Genomic DNA, 16747 nt, shown 5'->3' with positions numbered 1-16747 from the left:
CTGGCCCCATGCTTCAGACACCCTGACCTTCTTTAAGTCCCTCAAACATCCCCAAGAATGCTCCAGGCATGGAGCCTACTTAAACATTAAATGAATGAATGAATGAATGAACTGAAAATCCCATCTGCTGGGAAACTCCCTCCCACCCAGCAAACTGGGAGTTAGTTATTCACCCTACAAATCTTCATCCTGCCACATAACCCTGCTTTGTTCCTCATCATATAACATGTTCATGTCTTTGCTTTTTTATGTTCTTTCCCCTTCACTAGAATGAATCCCATGAGGTCAGGGAGCTGGGATGTTTTGTGCATGGCTGTATTCCTGGCACACAGAACATTTCCTGGCACACAGCTGGCATTTAATTAATATTACTTGACAAAAATATCAAAGGAATGACCCCCGTGGCCTATTTAATCTATTGTTTACAGTCTGGTTGTCTCTACTATTTGGCTGCCACGAACAAAGCTTTCTCTGGATTTAGAATTCTATCCTTGGGCTAGATTACCAGCCAGTTGGTTTCCTTAGGCCGATGAGAATGCCCATGTTTAAGGTCTTGAAAGCCAGTGTCAAAGTGTTTTCCAAAGGGTCTGACCCCACCCCCCACCCCCCACCCCAGCCAGTGTTCCTGAGTCTACCTCAAGCCAAGCTGGCCAAAGCCGGCATTATCGCCCTTAAAATCCTCACAGGTAGAAATGGAGCTGTTTGTGGTTCTAATTTGCATTTCTTTGATTACTGGTTAGGCTGATCATTTCCCCATGTGCCCAGCTAATTGCTTTTCATCTTTTTCCAGTTGTCTCTTCACACCCCTTTGCTTGTTTTTCTACCCACTTTAAGGGCTTGTCTTATTGATTTGTTTGAATTCTCTGAAAAATAAAGACATTAACCCGTTTCCCCTCATACATTAAAGGCTTAATTCTTTGCTTCTGCTGGTCCCTGCCCTCAGCTGTATCCCTCTATATTTCCTTATTCCCTTTTACATGTTTATACCCCGCTTTGCATTTCTCTTTTCTCTCGGTTTTAGATTTTTTGCACAGTTAATTATTGAATATATACTTAGAAGAAGCCTCTGAAGTCGCCCCATCTCATTCAAAATATAAGATACATTTTTTTCAAAGACTTATTTATTTATCTGAGAGAGAGGGAGAGCAGGTACACAGCGGGGGCAGGCAGAGGAGGGAGAGAGAGAATCTCAAGCAGACTCCCTACTGAGCACAGAGCCCCTGGGGGCCTTGAATCCGAGGATCCTCAGATCATGACCTGAGCCAAAATCAGGATTTAGGTGCTTAACCAACTGAGCCACCCAGGTGCCCCTATAAGGTATATTTCTTAAAGTCATCTAGTGATCTGGCTCTCCCCTCCTATGCCCACTCCATATTACCTCTCTGATCTCAGTTCCTACCATTCTGCTGGATCTCTTTGCTGCAGACATGCTGGCTTCTCTGCTCATCTTCAAACATACTAGCCATACTTCCACCTCAGGACCTTTGCACATGATTTTCCTGTCCAGAAGGCTCTTTCACCAAGTATCTGCATACTCCCTTACTCCCTCAGGTCTTTACTCATATGTCATCTCAGTGAATCCTTCCCTGGCCACCTTATCTCAAATTTTAGCCCCTGTGGTAGACAGAATAACATTCTCCTTCAAAGAGGTCCACATCCTGATCCTGGAACCTATAACTACGTTATCTTTCATAGCAAAAGGGAGTCTGCAAATGTTGCAGATGTGATTAAATAAGGATTTTGAGATGAGGAGATGGTCTGGGTGAGCCAGATCACATCACAAGGGTACTTTTAGAGGGAGGCAGAGCAGCCAGGGTCAAAAAAGAAGATATGACAAGGATGCAGAGGTCAAAGTGTTGCAGGGCCAGGAACCAAGGAGTATAATAGCCTTTACAAGCTGCACAAGGCAAGGAAATGGATTCTCCCCTGGATCCGCCAAAAGGAAGGCAGCCGAGAAGACCCACTTTAGACTTCAGACCCCCAAATTGTGTGATAATAAGTGTGGATTGTTTTAAGCCATTACATTTTAGTCATTTGTTACAGCAGCCATAAGAAACTAATACAGTCCCCAACACCTCCCACCCACTTCCTGGTTTCCTTGTTTCTTCTTGGCATTCATCACGAAGTTCCTATAATTTTATATATTTTTCTTTTTTATTTTTGGATTCCCCAGTAGACTATCAACTCCATGAGGACAGGGGGTGTTTTCTGTTTTTTGTTCACGGGGCCCGCCACATATTAGAAATTCAATAGCCTTTGTTGAATGATGGGACAGAGGAAAGAGAATGAAGGAAGCTATCCTCCTGTCCAATAGAAACTCTTGGGTAGTTGATGTTGCTGGGAAGTCATTACATCCAAAAGGCCACTCTGGGTAGAACTAGGTCTTGAAGGTGATACCAGATATTGGAGGAAGAGGCGTCTGAAATTCTAGAGAATTCTCAGGGTCGCTCCAGCCTTTACTCTCCAAACAGGTACACCGCTTCACACACCTCTGCACTCAAGGGGCAGAAGATATCATTTAATGGTCAAAATCCTGAACCCCAGACACAGACTTTCTGGGTTCATACTCCAGCTCAGTGCTGGTCCAATAGAATAACATTGCAAACCACATTAAAACACACTTGTTCTAAATTTTGCAGTGGCCACTTTTATGAAGTTTTGTTAAAAGGTAAAATTAATTTTAATAATGTTTTATTTGGCTTACTATATCCAGGATATTATCATCTCAACATGTAATCAATATTAAGAAATCATTAAAAGAGGGGCACCTGGCTGGCTTGGTCAGAAGAGCCTGTGACTTCTGATCTCGGGGTTGTGAGTTCGAGCCCCACGTTGGGTGTAGAGATTACTTAAATAAACAAATAAATAAACTTTTCACAAAATTATTAATGAGCTGTTTTACATTCTTTTGTTATATATACTAGGTCTTCTAAAGCCCATGGGCATTTTATAACAGTTTCAATTTGGACATTAAATTTTCAACAGTTAAAGTGAAATGGAATCCCGCTAAAACAATCAAGTTGTTTTCACAGAAAAAATACTTTACACTGCTTCCATTTTTAAATTCAGTGTAAATTAAAGTTAAATAAAATTTAAAATTCACTCCTTTCTTCACACTAGGGCATACTTGCCACGCTCAGTGGCCACATGTAGCCAGTGGCCACTGTCTTGGAAAGCATGGTCCCACAGGACAAACACCTGTGAGAGATGTGACCTTGTATACATTATTTAGATGCTCCCTGAACCTTCTTCTGTCACCTACAGAACAGGTGATGATAAGAGTAGCTATTTTTGTGGGTTAAATGAAGTTATGGGTGGAAAGTACTTAATACACAGTAAGCTTTATAAATTGTAGCTATTGTCGCTCTGGAACAATTTCTTATCTTTCCAAGGGGGAGGCGCCCCTGATCAGAAAGAAGGAGGCTGACCTACTGTGTGCTAGTCTTGAACTTCAGGCGTTCATCTCAAATGTCACCATAGACCTTTGCAGTGGGCGCGGCCATTGCCACCAGGTCCAAGCCCCTGAAGTGCCTCTTCCAGGCTGCTGGAAGAAGCCAGGGGATGGGAGGACAGCTGTCTAACAGAAACTCTTGGGGAAATGCTGTTCTGAATTTCGGTCACCTTCGAAGCCCGCTGCCTGGGGGGCTATCTGCTGGTAGCAGATAGCATGGCCTTCCGGCTCCTTCTCCTCTGCCCTCCTCTCCTCCTTCATCCCATGGTCTCCCTTCCTTCCTGCCTCTCACCCTTGGCCAGAAGACACTGGGCTGCTTCTCCAGTCCCTTGTTCTCAGAGATTTTTCAACACTGTGTGCTTCTCCCTGGAGGGAACAGGCAGATGACAGGTGGCTGCTCGAACCATCTCTGAAAGGGGGAGGCCCATCCCATGGCCCTTCCTGGTCTAAGATTTGGAGCCTCCTGAGAAATGAATATTTAGAGAAACCCCACAACGCAATTTCCAGAAAAATCCAACTGATTCCTTCAGCATCCAAGATGTTCTTGCAGAAGGTATGAACAAAGTTCCCACCTCATTCCAAGATCATGGGCAAAGAGAGCTTGGATGTTGGAGCCAGAAAGACTGGGGTCTCCCCCTCTTAACTTTGTGGCCGAGGAGAAGTTGCTTGATCTGCTGTAAGTCCAGGGCCTTCATCTGCAAAATGAATATAATGATTCCCTCTAAGAAATCACTGTAGGGATTTCTGGAAGTATCACTTGCACCATGCTTGGCATACAGTAAGTGCTCCATTAGTGATGATTATTAGCAGTGAGTCGCCACCTCCCAGAGGGCACGAACCATGGTTGTGAACATCCACAGTTCCATCCCCAGGACAAGAGCAGCATGGGAGTTGCTGCACAAGTGGTGTACAGACAGAATTTTTTTTTTCATATAATGACACTGAGGCCCTCCAGACCAATGAAAACTTGCATGTTGCTTCCTAAGGGCCAGAGCCAGGATGAGGGTGAGGCCAATAAGGCACTTGCCATTGGGTGCAAAATTGAAGAGGGCACCAAAAAACCCAGTCATCAAGATAAATAATATTTTGGTGCAATATTCCAAAAAAATCAAAATGAAAGCAAAAATATTTTTTTATAAAAGTTGTCAGTAAAGACAGAGCCACTATTACCAACTTCTTTTGCCTCCAGCTCCGCACAGCACTGCCAGGCATGGTCTAAGCAATTTTTAAATACTAACCTATCCCATCCTGATGAGAACCCTGAGAGGCAATATTATTGTTGCCCTCAATTTTCAGAGGAGGCAAAGGCGGCCTAGAGAAGTAAGCTAACCTGCCCCAGATCCTTCAGCTCTGAAGTGGCAGTGCTGGGATTTAAACCCACGAATTTGGGATTTGAGAGCCCCAGGTCCTCACCACTGTCCTGCGTCTGCCTGATGCAGCTCTGCCCATGGGCCATTAGATCATTAGATCACATGCTCTGGCCAAAGCTTCAGTGGTTGCACAGAACCCTCACCCTATCATTCTAGCCACAGACATGCACTACCCGTGAGCTGGGTTCTTTAGACACCAAAATAACTACAAAATAGTGCCTGGCCTTACCAGGCGGATGCCTTGCACGGTGAGGGCAGGGCTCCCGCCAACTGCTCTTAGAGGCCTGGACAAGCACTCTGTGAGGCTGGAGGAGCGCATGACTCACTCAGTTTTAGCCAGGAGGTCACTTGAAATGCAGAGGCATTTCCTGCCTCCCCATCCTGTGACAACTGATGCACCTATGACAGATTAGTAAGAGGTTGTCGGCTGGAGAACACAGAGCAGCAGTGTCCCCATCTGACATACACAACTCAGCTCAAAGCAATTTTTACCGATGGCATATACTTCCTTTTTAAAGATTTATTTATTGAGAGAGAGAGAGAGAACATGGGTGGGGTGGGGGGAGGCAGAGGGAGAGGGGAAGAGAGAGAGAATCCCAAGAAGACTCCCCACCGAGCATGAAGCCCAACATGGGGCTTTATCCCATGACCCTGAGATCATGACCTGAGGCGAAATCAAGAGTCAGATGCCTAACCGACTGAGCCACCCAGGCGCCCCAAAGGCACATAACTTCAGTAGTAAAGGTCATTCAGTCCCAGATCTTCATGGGTTATGGAATGACCCTAAACTCTTCCCTCAAGCTCCATCATGAACAGCATGACAGGATGGTGAAAAGCAATGAGTCAGACACTCTGCGCTTTCCCGATTAGGTGACCTTGGCCCAACCACACAGTCTCCCTAAGCCATCAATAAAATAGGATCAGTGATGCTGACCTCCCAGTAAATGTAATAAATATGTAACATATATGGCACAGTGCCAGGCATGGAGAAAGCGCTCAGTAAGTGGTAACTCCTGTCATGGTTTTCAAACATGGGGTCCAATGTCCACTGCCCAAGGCCCCTATGTTTGCAAAACTCTCCAGCATGAGAAACTGAAGAGTCCCCCGTGAGAAACAGTCCGTGAAATGGCCTGTGTGGCACAGCAGAGACGTAAATTCATTGAAAAACTCAAGCACAAAAATCTCCTGATTTACATGAAAAGGTCGACACACTCATTAATTCTCAACTGGGATGCATCTTAGACTCACCTGGGCTCACCTGTCCCAGCCTCTGTGCCCCAGGATTCCATTTTCCCTGGAGGGTCTCAGCGCTGTTATTTTGTAAAGCCTTCCCAGGTGACTCCATGGGTGGGCTGGGGCAGGGGTGACACCGACCAAGAGAATGGGAGGGTAGGAGATACTCTAGGGAAGGGGTTCCTGTTGGGGGGGGGCGTAGCCAAAAATGAATGTTTACTTGCATCATTATTCCTTCATAATTCTTCGTGTTTTATGTGCCTCAGATCAGAATGTTATATTTCATTCTTAATTTTTTTTTAAACATATGCTATGTAAACAAACATCTTCATATGCCAGACCCAGGGCTCTGAGCCATCAACCCATGGCCAGTCCTACCTCATCCACACCCCAGGCTCTGCCTCCACCAGCGTTTTCCAACAAATGCCAGACACCCCCCCCCCAAAAAAAAACCTCATTTCACCTTTAGGTATTTCTAAGTGTAATTCTAAAATATAAGAGCTGTTTTTTAATACAACCACACAACCATTATCACAGCTGCCAAATTAATCATCCTTATTGTCCTCAAATATCTAATAAGTGTTCAAACTGTCTCATGAATGTCATACTTTTTTTTTTTAACTTTCTTTTCAGGATTTAAATAAGGTCTACACCTTGGCAATGGACTGATTTGCCTTCAGGTCTCCTAATCTCGGTGCTCCTCACACTCGACTGTGCCCACAAATTTCCTAAGGATCTCGTTAAAATGCGGATTCTTATAGGAGGTTTGGGGCAGGGCCTGAGAGTCGCCACTTCTGACCTTGTCCCAGGAGCTGATGCCAACGCTGCTGGCCTGTGGACCACACCTTAAGTGGCGAGGCTCTGTTTCATAATCAAAGGAATACCTTGTTTAAAGTAGCATTGACATCTTTGGACAGACCCAGTGATTTGGGAGATGAATCCCAAAGGCCACTGCCTTCCCAGAAAGTGCAACTGACTGATCCCAGCTGTGGTGGGTGTCTAAAGGTCAAAGTCGGCACCTTTGCCTGCACAATTGGCTCCTGTTGCCCCGGCCATCCAGATGTTCATCCTGGCAGAGTCTGCCCCCCTCCCCAAACCCGAGGCCACCTCGTCAAGACCCTTGGGGTCTCTGGAACTGCATTGACTTGTTCAGTTTCTGGCAGGCAGACAGAAACACAAGCTGCCGAAAGAAGGCAGTTACCTTTTCTTGCACTTAGAGCTTTAATTAAAAAGCCCCGTGCTGCCACATTCCAAGCACCCTCCACTGACCTGTGAGACCTATTGATTGCTTAGCTCTCCCCGCAAGACACAGCGGAGAGAAGACTTTATCTTCCTTTAATCAGACCTGCTTCCCTCAGATCCTGTTCTGACAGGGACTTGGCCGTCTCCCCGCCCACATCGCCCCCACGCTCTGGTGGCTCCAAGTACAGTAGGCACGGCGAGCTGGGGGGTCGGCGCCCCTGGGGAACTGCCAGCCTCAGGGGGTGGGAGGGGTGGGAGGGGTCTGCAGATGCAGCATCGCTATGGCCAACACGCCTTGAGCCTACACTGTGTGCCAGGAACTGTGCCAGGAGCTCCAAACACACTCCCCCGCCCCATGCATTAATATCACTTGTGTGTGTTAGGAGTCCCGGATGCCCCTATCTAATGTCGGAAGTTCGTTATCCTATCTCCTGCTCCGTCTGCTTCACAGCCCTCATTATTACTTGAAACCACGTCTATACGCCTCCTGGTTCACGGTCTCTGCCCCTAGAATGTAAATCCCGTGAGGGCAGGGATTTTGCCTCTCTCATTCCATCCTGAGTTCCAGCCCCAAAAGACAGCCCATGCGCATAGTGGTTCTCCATGAACGTTCAGCATGCCTATCCCTGTCACCGCTGCATGCCACATTTCCTTCTTTTCTAATGCTTTTCTATTCTGTTGTATATATACCCCAGGTTTTCTTAATCTGCTCATCTGCCAACAGACACTTGCCGTATCTTAGGCTAGTATGGGTGGTGCTGCAGGGATCTTGGGCATGCTGGTGTCTCCTCCAGGTCCCGATTTCGATCCTTTTGGATAAATACCCCAAAATGAGATCACTGGAGAGTTGTTTTTCATTGTTCAGGGAATGCCAAACTGTCTCCTATAGCAGCTACCCCGTTGTGCGCGCTCACCGACCGTATGCAAGGGCTCTGATCTTTCCATATCCTTGCCAAGATCTGTCAACTTTGGGACACCTGGGTGACTCAGCAAGTTAAGCGTCTGCCTTCGTTCCACTCAGGTCATGATCCCAGGGTCTTGGGATCAAGCCCCGCGTTGGGAATCCCTGCTCAGCGGCGTGCCTGCCTCTCCCTCCCCTCTGCCTGCCACTCTGCCTACTTGTGCTCTCCTATCTCTCTGTCAAACAAATAAATAAAATCTTAAAAAAAAAAAATCTGTCATCTTCTTGTTCTTCTTGTTTGTCAAGAGGGTAGATGTCATGTGACATGTCCTTCGCACAGTAAAATAAAATCTTAAATAGAGAAGTGTGTGCTGAATTCGGCCGATCGTGTGTACTCTTCCCGGCAGCTGTGACTGTGAGCTCACTGGTCTCACGCCCATTTTATAGATGAGAAACCCGAGGCACAGGGAGGAAGAATGACTCACACGAATGTTTCACATAGGAAGCTGGAGCACAGGGGTTGGTGCCCTGGTCTACTGGACTCCAACAGGGGCTCTTCACCTGGGGTTGGTGAACCGGGATGAAGAAAGGTATTGCCGCTTAATTTTCTTAACCTCTAACTGAAAAGTTGCATTTCCTTCCGTTATGAAGGTTTGGCAGCAAACTGTAACTCTGGCCCCAGCCCCTGCAACTCTGCCACCAACTGGAACCAAATAGAGTTTCATGTCCCGTGACATTTGTTGCGGATATCTTGGACTATCATTTACACTCATCACTGCCTTGCAATTACCATCATAATAACGTAGCTGCCCCACCACCAGGTCTTATTATGTGGTCTGTTAATAAAGAAGCACGCCGATTGCTATAGCACAGTGTGGCTCTGTAATATTTTGGTAAGTGTATTTGGCCATAATTGGTTGCCTGAAATAAGCAAGATGGAGAAAGCAAATACTGGATGGTCCACTTACATGTGGAACCTAAAAGAAAGTCAAAATCATAGAAACAGAGACTAGGAAAGTGGTTGCCAAGGGCTGGAGGGTGGAGGGAAGGAGAAAGGGGGTCAGACTTCCAGTCACGAGACAAGTGAGTTCTGAGGATCTGATGTGTAACACGGTAACACATGGTATTTTATCGCTGACATTTGCTTAGAGAGTAGAATTTAAATGTTCTCACAAAACTAGGCGGGGGGTTGGGGGGTAGGCAGTGTAAGTATGTGAGGTGATGGGCGTCTTAACTAACTGGATGGTGGAAACCCTTTCATAGTGTACACAAATATCAAATCATCACATTGTGTAAGTATCAATTCAGCCACAATAAACTTTGTCAGTTAATTTTTGTAAGTTAAACCTCAATAAACCTTAAAAATGTGTGTGTATTGACACACATACATCTGACTGCCTTTGTAATCCTCTGGATTCCATATTAAAAACATGACTCTGGGGGCGCCTGGGTGGACCAGTCGTCAAGTGGCTGCCTTCCACTCAGGTCATGGTCCCAGGGTCCTCCGATCGAGACCCCGCATGGGCTCCCTGCTCGGCAGGAAGCCTGTTTCTCCCTCTCCCAATCCCCTGCTTGTGTTCCCTCTTTCACTGGCTCTCTGTCAAATAAGTAAATAAAAATCTTTTTTTAAAAAAAACAAAAAACATGACTCTGAGAAGGGGCCGAGGTGCAGGGCAGATGAAGAAGGCGGTTCTGGAGCCCATGCTCTGCCCACACGGCTGGATCCAGCTCTCCACCCAGACCACGGGGGACTGTGACAGCAACTTTGCACAGGGCAGTGTCAAAGCTTTCCTTCCTTCAAGAGTGAGAAGCTGAGGCTTAGCAGGGGGCACAATGGGTAACCACACGCTGGGGCGCAGAGTCCGGGTCTGAACTAGAATCCAGACTTGCGTCCCAGAGCAGCTGTCCCACACTGCCACCTAGGGACATTGCATGCTTGTTGCAGCCCAGAAGTTCACGGGCTGTCGCCAGGGGATGGGCCCCCTCGGAGGCCGTTTGTACAGTGGTGAGGGGCTCTGGCTCCCCGTGCTGCAGCGACTTGCATTCATCCATTCGTGCAGAAACAATCACTGTTGACTCACACGCTGCCAGGGAGGACACCAATCCCGCCGGCCTCCTGGAAAAGCCATGGGGCGGCGCCTAATAAAGATGGGCTTGCGCGTCCCACTCAACAGAATGATTCTACCATCTTCACCCCCACGGTACACCCCTGAGCAGTGGGTCGCAACCCCGGACACACATTAAACCACTTGGAAGCTTCTAGAACCACTGGTGTTGACCTCCTATCAGTCAAGTGAAATCTGTCAAGGTTTCAGAAAATCTTAAAAATCTTAGGAAATTGGGCAGTGAGTTAAAGCCTCTGCCTTCAGCACAGGTCATGATCTCAGGGTCCTGGGATCGAGCCCCGCATCGGGCTCTCTGCTCAGCAGGGAGCTTGCTTCCTCCTCTCTCTGCCTGCCTCTCTGCCTACTTGTGATCTCTGTCTAATAAATACATAAATAAATCTTTAGAAAAAAAAATCTTAGGAAATTAATTAAGAATCTTTGAGGGTGAGGCACTGGTGTGATTATAAAGTTTCTGGGTGGATTCTATCTGCAGCCACATTGAGAAATACTGACCTCCAGAATCCTGCCATGCAGGTAGGCATGAGGAGGCCATCCAGGAGGTTCACCGAGGTGCTGTTTGCAGAAGCAAAGAAGTAGATGCAACCCAAGTGTCCAGGAACACAGGAATGGCTTGGGAAAAAGGTAAGAAATTTTAAAAATGCTATATAGGAGCTCCAAGAAATTAACGAGATCTATATGGACTAGCAAGGGCTGGTCTTAGAAACACACTGCCGAGTGTGTGCCGAGTGAAAAAAAAAAAAAAAATCAAGTTGCGAAATACCCATTACAGCATGGTGTGTGGTTGGCTTTTTTAAAACAAAAGTAAAGGCTCATACAGATGTAGGTATGAGTATTTTCAGGTTCTTAAGGATACAAACCACGTTGATAACAGTGAGGGGTGGGTTGTAGGGATGGTGGCTGAGGGGACTTTAGTTTTGTATTCTTCTTAGAGGAGGAGACTGTATATTTTATTTCCTTAATGATTTTATTTATTATTTATTTGTGAGAGAGAGAGAGCATGAGTGTGGGGGGAGGGGTAGAAGGAGAGGGAAAAGCAGACCCCCGACTGATCAGGGAGCCCAACTCAGGGCTGGATCCCAGGGCCCTGGGATCATGACCTGAGCCGAAGGCAGAAGCTTAACTGACTGAGCCACCCAGATGCCCCGAGAATGTATATTTTAAACAAGCAATTAAAACTCGGTCTGGGGGGGGCTCCTGGATGGTTCAGTGGGTTATGCCTCTGCCTTTGACTCAGTTTATGATCTCAGGGTCCTGGAATCAAGCCCCGCATGAGGCTCTCTGCTCAATAGGGAGCCTGCTTCCCCCCGCCCACCGCCTGCTTCTCTGCCTACTTGTGATCTTTCTCTTTATGTCAAATAAATAAATAAAATCTTTAAAAAAATACCAAAACCTCAGTCTAGGGTTGGGGGTACTAGGCAACCTAATGGAATCATCTGGAGGCATCGTCAGGCACATCTGCTGTTAGTGCAGGTTGTGGGTTAGGACCTCCACTGGTGTATTATCCAGAACACCTACAGGAACTTCTCCAGGAAGTCTTTCCATGTGGTTCCTCACATCCTGGGACTGGGCCCCAAGAAAAGACAGAAGTGCATGGCAATATTGTGCTCCGGGCTCAGGGGTCACAAAGCATCACTCTTGCTATACTCTCTGGGTAGAAGCATTTACCCAATGCAAGGTTTGCCCAAATGTAAGTTTGCCCAAATGCAAGGAGAGAGGACATAGTGTCCCACCGCCCCCACCATGGGAAGAATGTCAAGGTCACCTTATAAGAAGAGCATGGGGGACAAGAGACAGCGTTGCCACCATCTTTGGAAAATGCAGTCTGCCACACTAACCTCTGCTTAGGGCCAAAAGGAGAGTGGCGTCAGACAGGGTTTCCTGGAAATGAGACACCTGAGCAGAGACCTAAAGGACAAGGAGCCAGCCTGGCAAAGGACAAGAAAGGTCATTCCATGCAAAGGAAACAAGGCCAAAGTCCTAGAGTAAAACATGAGGTCATGAACTACATGGAAGCTGGGTCACTGAGTTGGGCAGGAGGAAGTGGCGAAAGACCAAGCTGAGAAATGGGGGGTTGGGGGGGAGGGCGGGGGCAGACAGTGTGGGATGATGCTGAGGATTTTGGTCTTTTATCTTCACGATATCAGGGGCCACTAGAGTTTGTAGAGCAGATGACGGTCGCCTTCACAGTGTAACCTCTCAGGGTTGGGTGATGACGGAAAAGAATAAGGGAAGAAGAGAGAGGCCAGTGAGGCAGCCACCATGGTCACCAGGTGAGAGGGGACGGTGGCAGTGGAGGTGAAGAGAAGTGGACAGAGCTGAGAGATGCTGTGGAGGCAAAACTGGTGGATTTGGTGACAGATTCCATGTGAGGAGTAAGGAGTCCAAGAGTAAGTCCCTCAACTAGGCAACTTCTAGCCCCCTGGGGTCCAGGCTTGGTGGCCCAACCCCAGGTCCGCATCTTTGCACATTTTCCCTGGTCCAGCACTCTGGATCAATACAACTCTGGCCAAAGAAGAAGCCTTCTAGAACAAAAAGAAGGGTCCTAAAGTTCAGCCTACCTCAGATCAAAAACCAAAACGATCCTCTTGGCTCACCACATCCAAGTCCCCTGTGCCCCAAAACTCATTACCCTACCACAGCACCTGGTGACAATTAGTGGGAAATTGTGTAGACAGCTCCTGACTGGATGTAATTTCCTTGACCTGGGGCATCGCGAATCCATTACTCTGAGGAACTCGACGTCAACATCTTGACACTCCTCCCTCTAAGATGGTGCCTCCTCCTTTCTACACATCTTCCTTTCTTCCCAACGAAAAACTGTGAGCTGTTTGTTCACAGGGACTAGAATATTCTCATTAGTGACTAAAGAAGCTGTCCTACTCATCCCGTTAGCGGTGAGCTAGCGGAGATCTCCACAGGGATGGGATTATTAGGTTGAGACTGAGTCCCCACCTCCCCCACCTCCTCTCACCCCCCCACCCCCACCAATCAGGTATTGGTCGCAGATACTGCCCAAGGAGTCGAGTGTCACACCCTAGGCCCTGGGGACCCTCAAAGCCAGACTCCCTCAGAATAGAACTCCCAAACACAGCCATATTAGATGCGTTGCTTCAGCCCACAGCTCTGAAGCATGAATCTTCATCCATGATGCCGTAATTCAAGAACAGATACTGAGATATCTGTGTTATCAGATACTGAGATATCTGTATCTGCCTACTCTGTGCCAGGCAGTGTTCTAGAATCCCATGGGCTCATGGAGCTTACATTCCTGTGGAGAGAGATACACAAGAAACAGAAAGATCTGGTATGACGATGGCAAGAAGTCCTTTAGACACGGAAGTGGGTAAGGATCCACAGGAGTGGAGGAAGGAGAAGGGGCATTGCAAAGTTAGACATGTCATCGGTGGCAATCTTGTTGAGAAGAGGGCCTCTGAGAAAGCCAGCAGGAGGCGAGGGAGGATGTTATAAGGATGTCTGGGAAGAGCATTCCTGGCAGAGGAGAGAGAGCACAGGCAAATGTCCTGAGGCAGAAAGAAGCCTGATGTGTTAGAGCCACACCAGAGGCCACTGCAGCTGGTAAGAGGGAAGGAGGGAGGGGAGAATGATAGCGAGTGAGAGGCTCAGGCGAGCAATGCAGAGCCAGAGGGCATGGGGCCTTTTAGGCCAGTGAGAAGATATGGCTTTGACCCTGAAGAAGATGGGAAGTCATGAGATGCTTAGAATATCTCTCTAGCGGTGACTGCTGCTGCTGTTGATAATGATGGTTGTGATGGGCTTTCTTGTTTTCATAGTGGACTTTGGGGTTTTTTTTTAAGATTTATTTATTTTAGAGAGAAAGAGTGTAAGTGGGTGGAGGCACAGAGGGAGAAAACCTTCAAACAGACTCCCCACTGAGTGCACAGTCTGACATGGGGCTTGCACTCACGGCCCATGAGATCATGACCTGAGCCAAAACCAAGAGTTGGACAGATAACTGACTGAGCCACCAAGATGCCACTTCTTTTCTTTTTTTATGTTTTGCCCAGCATCTAACTCTTCCTCTTGTGTCCTGGTGGCTCCTCTGGGAGGAACTTTGGGTTTAAAGAGCTTTGGGCTCCGATCTTCTCCAAATGAATTTTCAGATGTTCTTCTGGAGATTACCACATTTATTTGGTGACTGGCCCCACCGTGCAGATCACGCTTCCTGTGCAAATTTTGCATTCGTCTCTATTTTATAAAGAAAAAACTTTATCTCCTTCTGGTTTTCGGTTAAAATAGGAACTGCTGGTACTTTCCAACTCCAAAACAAAATCTGGAACTTCCTGTGGTCCTGACTGAATGCCACTTCCTTCTCCCACATACCTCCTGGGCCCCCTTATACAGGCCCACAGATGAGCGGCCCTGACCGGGGCCTTCTTTCTGTCAGCTCCTCTCTCCTTGAGTCTTGGGCCTGCATCTCAATTTCAGGGTGTCTCCTGCCACTTCTTCACCCCCAAAGTCCCATGGGATCCAGCACCAGCTTGCAGTCCTAGCCAACAAGCTCCTCCCCCTATAGCACAAACCCACCTCACCACTTTCTCTTCTCCTAGAATAGTTAGGTGAGACTGGATGAATCCTATATGGAAAAGAACCCAGTGCCAAGTCAGCCATGCCCGGGGTTCACATCTCAGCTCTGACCCAGTAAGCTGTGTGGCCTCACGTAAGTCACTTCACCTCTCTGAGCCTGCCCTTTTATTTTTATTTTTTTTTTTTAAAGATTTTATTTATTTATTTGACAGACAGAGATCACAAGCAGGCAGAAAGGCAGGCAGAGAGAGAGAGAGGAGGAAGCAGGCTCCCTGCTGAGCAGAGAGCCCGATGCGGGGCTCGATCCCAGGACCCTGAGATCATGACCTGAGCCGAAGGCAGCGGCTTAACCCACTGAGCCACCCAGGCGCCCCTGAGCCTGCCCTTTTAAACGACAGCTCTGCATTCACAGCTGGGTCTCAACACTTCAACAGGCCCCAAGTCAGACCACCTAATTCCTAGACTTCCTCATATCACGTGCCAGGCCAAGAGTCTTTACCTGCCCCGCTCTGCCCTGTTCCTAACGGGCTCTAGCTCCCACAGGCAGGGTCCCTTGGCACAAGATCTAAGTCAATTAACAGAGAAGAAAAAAAGCAAAGTGATATTGTCATTGAGATGCTTGGTCTTCAAGCAGCCCTGCCTCAGAGGTGTCTAAGCAGAGAAAGCACATTTGCCTGAGATCTTAAACTTCTTTCGCAAGAAGTCAAACCAAGACACATAATCCAGCCCAGATGGATGAGAAAGCCTTACGCAGGAGGCTTGGAGCTAGCCAAGCAAGAGAGGAAGAGACTTGCAGACAAGCCCTGTGCCAGGGCCTGGGGGTCAGAGTGCACTAGCTTTCTAAGAGACGAATCTTTTCTCAAGGCTGCAGATACCAGCTAATCATGACCACAGACTCCTGACTCTGGACCCACCACACACCCTGTCCTCTCCCCTAATGCCACACCTAGGCCTGTGGAGCTTTGACTTGGTATCACAAACTCAAGGGGAACAAAGCCAACTCTGGATGTTCTTTCTCCCCCCATCTTCCCTCTTTCTCAGGTCAAACATCTGACTACAGAGCATGGGCCTGGAATCACCCCATGTGAGTTTCCAGGGGGCTCGCTGCTATCTGGCTCCCCAGCCTCAAAGAATCCCCAGTCCTCCAGGGATAGGACTGGCCTAACGGATGGAGAAGGACGCAGCGTGCCTGGGGCCAATCAGCAAATGGGAGGTGAGAGACGGTGGGCAACGCTAGGAGCAACAGGCAGTAGGAGGGCATCAGGCATCTGACATGTGATCTCTCCCAGAACACCTCCCACAAGCCTCCTTAGGGTCCGTTAGACTCACAATTCACTAGTGTGCATTGTGTTAATAAATATTTGGGGGTTGTTGCTATTAAAAAAAATTTTTTTTTAAAGAATCTGATATGCTGCAAGTCAGAGGCAGCCCAGTAGCAAACAGAGCCCCAGGGGCACAAAAAGCCAGGAGTTAGCAGAAATCCTAGAGAGGCCCCAGAGACCTTCTCAGGAATGGGACAGAGGTGGGGGCATGAGAAGGGACCTTCAGGGAAACCTTTTTGAGATCCCAAGACAGGAAAAGGCCCCCAGATGACATCTAGTTTACATTAAAAAGTAAAAGGGCAGGATACAGTAACAATAGAAATAGGGTAATGATATTAGAAATGCTAGTAACAGGGACATGACAGATAGGCCCAAAGTCTTTACAATCATCTAGAAGGACAAAAGCAGCCTTGACACTCAGTAAAAGGTCCTGTCGATTATTCTGATATGTATGTATGTGTGTGCATGGATATGATATACATCAGTGTGATTGTGCCTGTGCATGTCTGTCAGTATGTACGAAATACACCAGCATGTGTATGTGTGTGTGCAGATAC

At 47.5% G+C, this 16747-nt stretch overlaps 1 long non-coding RNA gene across 5 annotated transcripts in view; it reads right to left on the bottom strand.

Annotated features, from left to right (window-relative positions):
• The window catches only part of LOC116580892, a 398948-nt gene that overhangs the window by 376359 nt on the left and 5842 nt on the right, over positions 1-16747 (bottom strand). For 3 of the 5 annotated variants that reach the window (XR_004281825.1, XR_004281827.1, XR_004281826.1), the window contains exon 2: positions 10816-10932. This is a non-coding gene — a long non-coding RNA (uncharacterized LOC116580892). Of the gene's footprint in view, positions 1-4023; positions 4147-5050; positions 5221-6069; positions 6238-10815; positions 10933-16747 lie in introns of all 5 variants that reach the window. The other 2 variants (XR_004281829.1, XR_004281828.1) reach the window with 2 other exon arrangements.

Source organism: Mustela erminea, chromosome 20 (assembly GCF_009829155.1).
Source record: "Mustela erminea isolate mMusErm1 chromosome 20, mMusErm1.Pri, whole genome shotgun sequence".
Classification (NCBI taxonomy): domain Eukaryota; kingdom Metazoa; phylum Chordata; class Mammalia; order Carnivora; family Mustelidae; genus Mustela; species Mustela erminea.
This window is presented reverse-complemented; position numbering and strand designations above follow the sequence as displayed.